This window comes from Stylophora pistillata, chromosome 11, assembly GCF_964205215.1.
Source record: "Stylophora pistillata chromosome 11, jaStyPist1.2, whole genome shotgun sequence".
Lineage (NCBI taxonomy): Eukaryota > Metazoa > Cnidaria > Anthozoa > Scleractinia > Pocilloporidae > Stylophora > Stylophora pistillata.
This window is the reverse complement of record NC_142529.1, coordinates 25,578,888-25,589,894: the sequence shown is the minus strand read 5'-3', so window position 1 is coordinate 25,589,894 and position 11,007 is coordinate 25,578,888. Positions and strand designations below refer to the sequence as shown.

The window sequence follows — 11,007 nt, the reverse complement described above, 5'->3', positions numbered from 1 at the left end:
CCATTTTACTAAAAGCTTATTTCTTTTTGTAATCTCTTTCGATGACTTTATCAATTCTGAACACTTCTTGTTTTACTTTCAGCAGTTCAGTCTCATACAAACTACCTTTGATTTCTTCATTGTTCAAATCTTTTATTCTGTAAGTAATTCAGTAGATTTGTGTACTGTATCTTGTTAATAATAAAAATCTCTTTTGTTCAATTTAGAGTATTGCTTTCGTCAAAACTTTTTCTCTTATACTTTGATTTTCTGACCTTATCACTGACTTTGAACTTTGGTTTCATAGAAGAGCTTTGTTCATTATTATACAAATTTAGGTACACAATACCTAAATCCTTCTTTTTGTTGCTTCTGTTGGTGTCATTTTGATATTTGTGTGTTTGGTATTATTGTGCTTGTTAAGTATTTCTGGAACTGATATCAAGATAATAAGTATTTCCCTGAACAGTAAATTGTTTCCACATTCTCTGCTTGTTCTATCCACCTCTCAACAACACTTGATTTTTCTTCATTTTCCGTTGAGTACATTTTAATGTCATTCTTTTACAGCAATTCTTCCAAATTCTCATTATAAAACTCTTTTCCTTCATCGACCCACAAATATTTTGGCTTTTTGCCTTCCTTGAAGATGCTCTTAAGAGGAAATGTGGTCAAAAATCGAACATTTTCAAAATATGGTGGCAACAGCCGAAAAATCGATTCGGCTCATATTCTCAAGTTAGGTAGGCCTTATGATGAAACAAAAGCTTTGCATACTTCGTTTGGCTGAATATCGATTTATTTTCGAGAAAATCGATAAAAGCTGAATTTCGCCCAAATGCCGCGTTTGAAGCTCAAAATTTCAGACAAATCTCGGAGCGTCGCGCCACGAATTGAAAACACTTGGACCGACAAAAACTACCAAATCTTGAAAAGCAACATCAATACATAATTTGACAGCAATTTGTGCAATTCTTGATCATTTATTTACACAACGTAATTGAATTTATCCGACCTTCTTCTGGCAAGATTAAAAGTAGGTCAAAAGTAACCTGTTATTTAACTATGTGCTATACAAACTAATCGACTGAAAATCTGGCTTTTGGAAGACTAAGTGAGGTTTTTTTTTTATCTCCAAACGATTTTTTGGGGAAATGATTCAGTGCGATTTAATCAAATTTTAAAGTTGGATAAAATGAGCTGATTTGACGATGCCGTCAGTTATTCGAAAATGTACACATTCACACGCAAACTCGATTGTTTCGCATTTTACATCCAATCTGTTGCTTATTTAATATAACATCATCTTACTGTCCATATTGCTGTACCACAAAAGGGGATTGCAGTCCTGAAATTGTTGACACCTCCTGATAATGATTGTTTACAAAGCGTATCTCAGGGTTTCTCTCTTTCCATTTCGTAGAAAAGGAGGCTGTAATCACTTCACGCAAGAGATCTTTGTTTAAATATAAGTCTTTAACTAAACCGCGAACCAAATGTTGGCGAAATGTTGCTGATTCAGAAACACGTTTCTCGTGTGCGGAATAACGCTAATTAATTAAAAATTATGGTCCACAGAAATCGACAACTCCGCCAAAACACAACTTTGGACTGTAAAGCACGTGGCTAAAGGAACTAAGGTCGAGTGTTACATAAAGGAAACAGGAGCAAACAATTTTTTAACTCCGATCCTTATTGAGTTCATATTTTCATTTTGTAAATCATTGTTTAGGTTGATAAAGCTCATTTTAGCACAAAAAGAGCGAAAGATAAACATAGTTCGGTGATTAAAACCTCTGCTTGCTACAATAATACTGTATGTTACTGTTGATAAGTTTTCAACTTCCCTGCACTCATACTAAATTTTCTTTGTTGACGGTATGTCATGGTAATATTCAAAATGAGTTACAGTCAAACCTACCAAATGAAATTCAGAGGGGTGTTTTCATCGTTAATCACTGAAACCACACTGAGTATCTATAGAAACACTTGGTGCTTACTTTGTGCAAGAAGGAACCGGTCGAGATGACAACTGCCTCGAGTAGAGGTAAGGATTTTAAATAATTTACAAGTATTTTTTAAGACGCTGAAAAATTGATTCGTATCTGTTTCCCGTCTTCCTTACTATTTTAATCTCTATTGATTGTTTGATTAATTACAGAAATTACATTGACACTGGCATTTTCGTTTACAAATAAAAAGAATTGCAGAGAAAATATGTGGACTCTGCAACAGCATTTCGTGTCGTTCTCCTCATAAGGATATCTGCTGCTCATTCAAAACTATAGCAAGAGTACACTGTGACTTCGACAGACGATCCAGAAAACGGGAAACATTAATTATACCTCTTTTTGTCTGTTTAAGGCGGATTGAGAGCAATTCCGCTAGACTCGGTTTTTCCGGGCCAGAAGACAAAGTTGACCTAGTTCTTAGCCGAGCAACCATGTTCTCTCCTCCTGATCACATGTCTTCCATGACAATTTGTCCCTCGCTTAGTGCAAAGCTTGGTTTGGGGTGAACGAGAGGCTCTAGTTCGAGGCGCAGAGTTTCTTCTGATATATCAAACCACGCTCAATAATATATCGCCATATGATGCACTGATTGGCTTTGGACTTCTACAAGAAGTAGTCATTCACCTCTTAAATTTATTATCCTGGAAGGAAAGATTTAAGGAGATGGGCACAACATGGGTTGTTTACTTTCTTTTTTCTGGTTAAATGTAGTTGTCAATCTTTTCCCGATGGGCGTGAACATTCTGGTCTGACCAGACAACAGGCTTATCTTAAATTTTTCATTACGCATCAGCCACGCTCTATTATATTTCGCCATATAATGCATTGATGGCTTTGGGCCCGACCATATTTGAGGGGGATAGATCACTACTTGGCTACCTTCTTGGACAAGAATACTAAATAACTAACTAGTTGAGTTTATTTTTCAAAGCCACTGTTTCCAAAATGCAAGTATTTGATATAGGTATACCGACTCGCACTCGAGTCTGCTGTGTCAGCTAGTGCAATGACTGCTCGAAGCGTTTCTTGAGTTCCGAGATACGCAGAAATGGTTTTATTTCCAGAAGTGAGCTTTTTCGCTGGGGCGGATCTAGGGGGGTTCGGGGGATCCGATCGAACTCCCTAAATCAAAACAACTAATGTCAAAAACTTGTAAAAATCTTAACTAAAAACAGTCAATCTTAAATGAAAAAAGCTCATAGCAAACTTAAGCTTCTGCTGCGCAATAAAGCTGAAGACTGTCCGCCTTGGCTCTGATGAGCATTCATTACGAAAAGCCCGTTGACTACGATGCTGTGGTCCAGCTTTTTGCGGTAAGATATCCCCGAAGAATTCTTCTTGTCGAACCCGTCTTTGAATAAATAAAAAATTGAATATGATAGAATGCAGTATCATATCATAGTTTTCTTAATGTACATTTGCACGTTTTTCCGTAGCTTTGTTAAATTTTTAAGAAAAAGAATAGCATTTTAACTTTAAAAATGAGATATTAACACACGCTGACTTTGCCTCAAAATGGCGCAAATCGCGTTTCCGAGGACTTGAAAATTAAAAATTTTCTAGCGGAGGATGCCCCCGGACCCCCCTACTGGGGCGCCTCCTTCGGCTTCCGCCTTTCATCAAACCCCCTCGACTGAAAACCTGGATCCATCCCAGTTTCGGAACCGCTGCCGTGAAAAGGTGGATGTGAAAAATGTGAAAGTGCTACCTGGGTCGTAGTCTTATCACCGGCACGAATAACTTAACAAGGTACAGTAGTCTCTGGATAAGAAGTAGTATAAATATAAAGCTGTTGAACGTTGGCTTTTACAAACATTTCAGCGAAAGTTGTGGTTTTCCAGTTTTAAACCGTATAAAACTTCATTTAAATAAACAAATATTCAAGCACTACACTTTTCTTTGTCGCACATCTGCAGTAATGTACGGTGGGCTATGCCCTTTGCAGATCTTTCGCTCGTTTTTCGTCCTAAAATGAGCTTTATCCCCCGAAGTACCATGAAACATTCAATTATGATACATTAAATTATGATGGGAGTTAGATAATTGTTTGCTCCTGTTTCGTATATGTAACACACGACCTTAGTTCCTTGTAGCCACGTGCTTCATGGTCCAATGTTTTATTTTTCGTTTTTTTCAGAAGATCTCATTTTGAGTTAATTAGCGTTATTCTGCACGCGAGAAACATGTTTCTGAACTAGCAACAATCCGCTTACATTTGGTTCACGGTTCGGTTGTAGACTTATATATATTTAAACAACGATCTCTTACGCGAAGTGTTTCAACGAATTGGGAATAGAGAAACCCTGAGATACGCTTTGAAAACAATCATTATCAGGATGTGTTGACTATCCTACCAAGTTCTATTGCTATTGAAGGAGCAATGCAACAATTTTAGGACTACAATCCCCTTTTCTGATACAGCAATATGGACGGTAAAATAATATTATGTTAAACAAGCTGTAGATGGGATGTAAACTGCGAAACAATTGAGTTTGCGTGTGAATGTGAACATTTTCGAACAACTTACGGCATCGTCAAATCAGCTCATTTTATCCAACTTTAAAATTTGATTAAATCGCACTGAATCATTTCCCCAAAAAATCGTTTGGAGATCGAAAAGAACCACACTTCGCCTTCCAAAATCCAGATTTTCAGTCGATTATTTTGTATAGCACATAGTTAAATAACAGGTTACTTTTGACCTCTTTTTAATCTTCCTAGAAGAAGGTCGGTCAAATTCAATAAGATTGTGTAGATAAACGATCAAGAATTGCTCAAATTGCTGTGAACATATGTATTGATGTTGTTTTTCAATATTTCGTAGTTTTTATGTGTTTTCAATTCGTGGCGGGACGCTCCGAGATTTGTCTGAAATTTTGAGCTTCAAAAGCGGCATTTGGCCGAAATTCAGTTATTATCGATTTTCTCGAAAATAAATTGATATTCAGCCAAACGAAGTATGCAGTGCTTTCTTTCACCATAAGGCCGACCTAAATTGAGAATATTACCCGAATCGATTTTTTGGCTGTTGCCACCAAATGTTTGACCGTTGATAACATTCGCTCGTAAATGCTTCTACGACTGTACCTGTTTCACCTTTTTTTGTCTATCACAGGTTTTATTAACCACGTTTGCCTAACCCATCAATGACCATAAGAAGGTACCTATAACCTTTATTCCATTTGCTGAATTGCTACATTTCAACCAAAACAGAACTTGAAAACCTTTACAAATTCTATCATATAAAATACTGGTCACTCAAGAGAACTTTCAAACATTTCAAACATGTCAATCTAGCATGTGAAATTTCAACGGCTCATTGCTAGTCGTTTAAGTGGAGCTGCAACATTGAATCCAGTAGCACTCAGGCGTAGTATTCACGGCAGACACAAAAATGAAAAATTATTCAAGAAAAATAGAAATGTGCTATTTCGCATTCACATCATTTGAAAAATATTGAATAAAATAAGATGATACACGCATGGTTCCAACTTCAACAACAAACAACTTCTCGATCAAATGAAACTATCAGATGACATCATCACTGATACGTGCCCACTCACTGACAAATATGAAAACAAATACAAAATGAAATTCAACACAAATAGATTTTATGATATCTCCTCTTTCTTCTAAAGCCATATTCAAAAATTGCTCATGTGTTTTCATCATTTTCTTCGATTTGGTTGCCTTCAAACGCACTTTTAAACCAATCAAAGAGAAAATCTTATTTATCACAAATTTCATGTTTATCATTCTTTTCTTTTTTTTCCTTCAATTCATCAAGAACAAAAAGGACTTTCTATTTTTTTGTTAACGTCTCTATAACATAGATCTGATGTTCTTGATCCATACCAAACACTATTCTATCAATATGATACTTTCTGTGATAAACCGATTTCCTTTTAAACTTAAACTTATTTTCATGATAGTCGATTAACTCATTCACTAAGCCGATATATAGCCTCAGCGAAACCGCATTCAAGGCAAACATACTGATCACCAATGCATTCAACACGTGGATTAGCGCAACAAACACTCCGTCGTTTTTTGGGAAGAAAATATTCAAAACAAACAGGACAATCAAATTGCTGCACATCAATCAGATTAGTATGGAACTCTTCATCCGTGACATTACCATTTCATGCACATACTTTATTTTCTAGTCATAAATAATCATTCATGCATTTAAAAGTATAACTAAAACCATTTTTCTTTGATGTTGCTATTTTATAACCATATTTTTTATCGCACACACATTTTTCAAAAAATTTATAGTGACTTTGAGATCAGTTTAATGCGAAAGTCATACTTTTGAAACATGAAAATTTTCCGGTAATAACATTAACAACCTTACAGGTTTGCATTTAGCTCGATTTTCTTTATTGAGACAACTAAAATCCCACAATTTAGCTGATTTAGCACAATTCTCTTGCTGCGTCAACAATAGCCCATTTCCGAATTACCCTTGACCTCTTTTTCAAAACGAGGCCTGGTGCTCAACCATTCTGGTGAAAATGAGTTTAATTTGCATGTGAATGAAAACTTATCATCATATGAAAGGATGAGCACCAGGACTCGTTTTGGAAACGAGGCTAAGGGTAATTGGGAAATGGGCTATTGCCGGAAGATTCTGCGATCTGTTATCCTCTTTCGTTTCTTTGATATGATTAATTACTTTGTCCATATATATAACCAACCCAATATAACCCAATATAACCAACCCAACATTCATAAAAAAAAAACCATGAGTTAAATACATTTTCCTTTCTCTCCTTTTCACATAACATTGAATATATCCATTTACCAGATAACCTTTCTTCTCACAATCCTCATCAATATTATTGATTTTAACATCCTTTGAAGCAGAAAATATATCATAATATGGATGGATTTTATTCTTGAAGAAAAACAACACTCTCTTATCATTGAAAAATCCACCAGTATTCAATATCAGTTTCTTTTCCATGCTTATATTTAACCCTTTTTTCTTGCATTTCAAATTTAAGCATACTAAGAATCAGTTCTTTGTTATCACAACACATCCATAATTCATTATTTTTATGGTTTGGATTGATATAACCAAGAATTCTCACAAAAACTTTAACTGAATATTTTCCCCAAAAAACTGAAAATTCTGATATTGTTCATTTACACTTTATTCCTTATTAAGAAACCTTTAAGACACTTTCAATCATTCTATACACCACAAAATTCACAAGGTAAACTGAAAAATCCCAAGGTCAACCACAAAATTCCCAAGGTCACGATACAACCGTATTAACCACCAACAAGAGGACGGTAAACCACTTCATTGTTCAACAGAAACAAGCATAAGTAGTAGCCACAGTTGAGGCCAAACAAAAAAATCAAAATTTTCGTGTCCACAACATCGATCGGCTAGTTGGGGGTCAACAGAACAATATATTTCGCTCAGATCAATTCAAACAAAGCAATCGGTTAGTTGAGGGTCAACAGAATGATGAAATTATCTGATTTTGAACAACTGCCACCGCCTTTCAAGGTACCAGGTTGTCAAATAAATGAAGAGGATTTAGGAGAAATAGATCAAGAGAACATGTCATGAATTTAAAAAAAATACAACACTAGATAAATATACCTGTTAATAATATCAAATTTCAGCTTGCTGAGTTTAAACAAGAATAAAAGAAGAAAGTAATTTATTGATAAACTTTGCGAGGAGGCAACAAAGAGAGAGATCTTAAACACATCTGGCGCAAAATGGCAAAAAACGATTTTCAGTCATTTTTAAACTCGTTTCCACGAGCATGATAGGGTTCAGGCTACCACTAGACAAAGTTACGCCTCCAGCATGCTATTTCAAATGATCAAAATTAGTCAAAAAGGCCTAAAATGTATAGGTATTAAAAATACGCCAGCAGGTATTTTCATGCATCAGAGTAAAAATTCTGATTTGTTTAGGTACTTTGCGAAAATCTGTGTCTTAATTTAAAAAAATCTGGCATTATTGACCGGCTATGAGGGGCTTCGAACTAGTGCTTAGATGGTCGATGCACCAATAGGCCTAAAATCCTACCATAATTATAGAATTATTGGAGGGAAAAATGTTTTCATCATCTGTTTCACCGAGGTCAGGAAAAGTTATTCAACTGATAAAATCATCTCCCAATTTGAAAAACAAAATAAAATAATAAAAACATCCATGTGGAAAGAAGCAAATTAGTTTGCGCAGTTTTGCATCGAGTGATGGTCAAAAGGAAACTGCATTACAAATCCGGCTTTTAAAAACCTAGTACTTAATTTTGAAGATTTTATCAGATATTGAGGTATTGATGAACTCAGCTAGCGCCGAATAATATTTAGGTAACCTAATTCGCCCACTAATATTAAGTTCAGAGGTTGGAATCTGAGACTTTTGCAGCGAATTAGGTGTGAAATTACAGAGAAGGGAAAAAGTAAATGTACTTGGATTAAAAATGAGTCAGACGAAGTTGACAAAGATCCACTAGTTTCCGACGAGGTCAGGAAGGAAAACTTTGTCATTTACATGTAATAGTTCACATGAATATGCTCCGATGTAAAAGCAGCTAGATTTAGCCCTTCTCAGTTAGCTGCTTTAAGAAATCCGTAACTCTGATCAATGACTGCAATGAAATCAAGTTACGTTCACATCACTGATGTGCCTCCTCTGCGGAGCCAATCACATCTTTCTTAAGTATACTGTTTACGATTTTTACACGCAAGCAATTTCCTTTGATTGCATGGTTCGCATTTTTAAGTTTCAATTTGTGGAAACAAGAACAATGAAATCTTCTTTTGATGAAATCCCTGTGGTAATCCTAGATAAAGGCCAACTATCTCAAAAAGCAGCTGAGTGTTTAAGTCCAAAATCTCTATATATACAAAAGTCTTGAGAGATTTAGATGAAAATACGTTTCGATGCAGATGTGTCTATTTCGTTGCAATGATGGATTTAGCGCAACATGTTCAGTATTTGTAGCAGAATTACAAAAAGTGGTAGCAAAAAATTTAAAGGCTTACCTTGTGACGAATCAGATTCTGCTCAACTCAACTGTTCCGTGAAGCAGTCAGCTGAAGAGTTACCACAGCAATGAAATTAGTCACAAAGATGAATTCGACTGGAAAAAAATAAATCTACTTCAAAATTGAATTAGACGAAGTTTACCAAGATCCATCAACTATACTTTCAATATTTGAATTCCTGTAAACACATTACTCGATATAGAAAATGGTGAACTATTCAAAAAGTAGAGAAGCTAGCTCGTCACATTCCACTGAGATCAACCCTTTTTTCCGAAGGGTAAGGTTAAACTTATCTGGCATTCATAAACTTCCGAGATTCAGACAAAAGTACAATTGTCGGCTAAATCGCTTAACATGTTTTTCTATGTAGATATCTCTATTTCGCCTGATAATGCAATTTTGAATTTCAGTAGTCTGCGCAGTATTCCTGGTGGAACTGAAAAGCTAGAGGAAGAAGTCAGAGGCGTACCTTGTGATGTTAAAGATCCTGCTTGACTCGGAATTACCGCAACACTGATTGATTTCTGCAATGAAATCAGTAACTAAAATGAATTCGACGGGGAAAAATGAAAAATAATTGGATTGAAAAATAAGTTGGATGGAGTTGACCAAGATCCGCTAATTTACAGCAGGAGTTGAGAGGGGAAACTTTTCCACTTATCTTCAAATGAACTGATGCTCCGATGTTATAGCAGATTTAGCCCTGACAGTGCAGTAAAACGTAACCGGCTGACTCAGAAAGATTACTGCCGTAAAAGCGAGGGCAAACCTTGTGGTATATCGGGTTCACCTCAACCTAACTGTGTCGTGCAAACTGGTAAGCGCTAGCCGCTTGGAGAAACGCGTAACTCTGATAAAGTTGCATACACGTCACCGATGAGCCACCTCTGGGGAACCAATCAGATTTCTGTATGGTATACTGTTTACTCACAGACAAGCTTATTTGGTTGGTTCGCATTTTTAGCATCAGTTCATGGAAAGAAGAATAATAGAATCTCTGTTTAGATGAAATTCCTGGGATAACTCTGGTAGAAGGGCAACCCTATAAAAGCAACTTTAGTTTTGTGAAAGTCCAAAGTCTCTGTTATGCAATGTTTGTCCTTTATAGATTTTTGCCAATTATCAAAAAATTTTTGTTCCAAAAGTGTTGGGGCTTTGTTAGGATTCTGCAAAATCCTTGAGTGCAGCTGCCATTGCAGTCCTGGTCATACGAATAAAGAAGGCTTCTGCGAACGTGTTCCGTATCTCCTTTGATTGCTCTTTTATGGCACGATGAAAGCTATCAATATCTCTTAAGCGTTCACTGAGTAGGAAACGAGTGATGTTTACGGGAGTCCATAAAAAGTGTGACGTAGAAAGTCGGGCTCTTACTTAGCGGTCAAAAAGTGCCAAATTTCTTAGTTGACCACAAAACTGTGGCCCATGCGTTCCAAAACGATAGGTTAGCAGTGTTCTTTAGCAGGAAGAGCTTTCTCAGAAAAAAAATCAATCGACTGTGAATTTCGTTCGACTTTAACCAGGGTTATGCATCGCTAAAAGTGCCGTATGTTGTAAGCACGAGGTGCTCTCTAGATTATTCTTTTTCATGTCAAATAACCACTGATTTGGCCAATTCAATTACGGCGAGTACAGTATCATTATAAAATTAAAAACTTACTAGCGTAGAGTAGTGTAGTGTTGAACTGTTTCCCCAAATCAGTTTTATTGTTCACACCTCCTCTGCGAAAGAACACTGATCAAAGTCTCCCGTAATATCACATGAAAGTAAGCACACGATCATGACACTTTCACCAGGGAACCAATGAGGTTTCAGTAGCATATATTAACATAATTGTTTTCCTAGACAAGAGCATGATTGTTTTGGCTCTCTCTGTGTGGAATAAGTAATTGCTTTTATTACATCGCTCGCAGCATCCAAGTCTCCTTCGCAGCCGTTGTTTGGGCTCGTCAGGGAGCGTTGCGTGACGAGCCCAAACAACGGCTGCGAAGG

At 36.3% G+C, this 11,007-nt stretch overlaps 1 protein-coding gene across 4 annotated transcripts in view; it reads right to left on the bottom strand.

Moving 5' to 3' along the window:
- LOC111336763 (uncharacterized) overlaps positions 1-10,992 on the bottom strand; it is a 24,449-nt gene extending 13,457 nt beyond the window's left edge. Inside the window, exons 1-4 of one of the 4 annotated variants that reach the window (XR_015993097.1) lie at positions 10,675-10,992; positions 9,487-9,541; positions 9,015-9,065; positions 7,133-8,617 (exon numbers count right to left, since the gene is read on the bottom strand). The gene's annotated coding sequence lies outside the window, so the exon portion shown is untranslated. Of the gene's footprint in view, positions 1-7,132; positions 8,618-9,014; positions 9,113-9,486; positions 9,542-10,674 lie in introns of those variants that run through there. The other 3 variants (XR_015993096.1, XM_022942916.2, XM_022942917.2) reach the window with 3 other exon arrangements.
- Between the last annotated feature and the right edge of the window lie 15 nt (positions 10,993-11,007).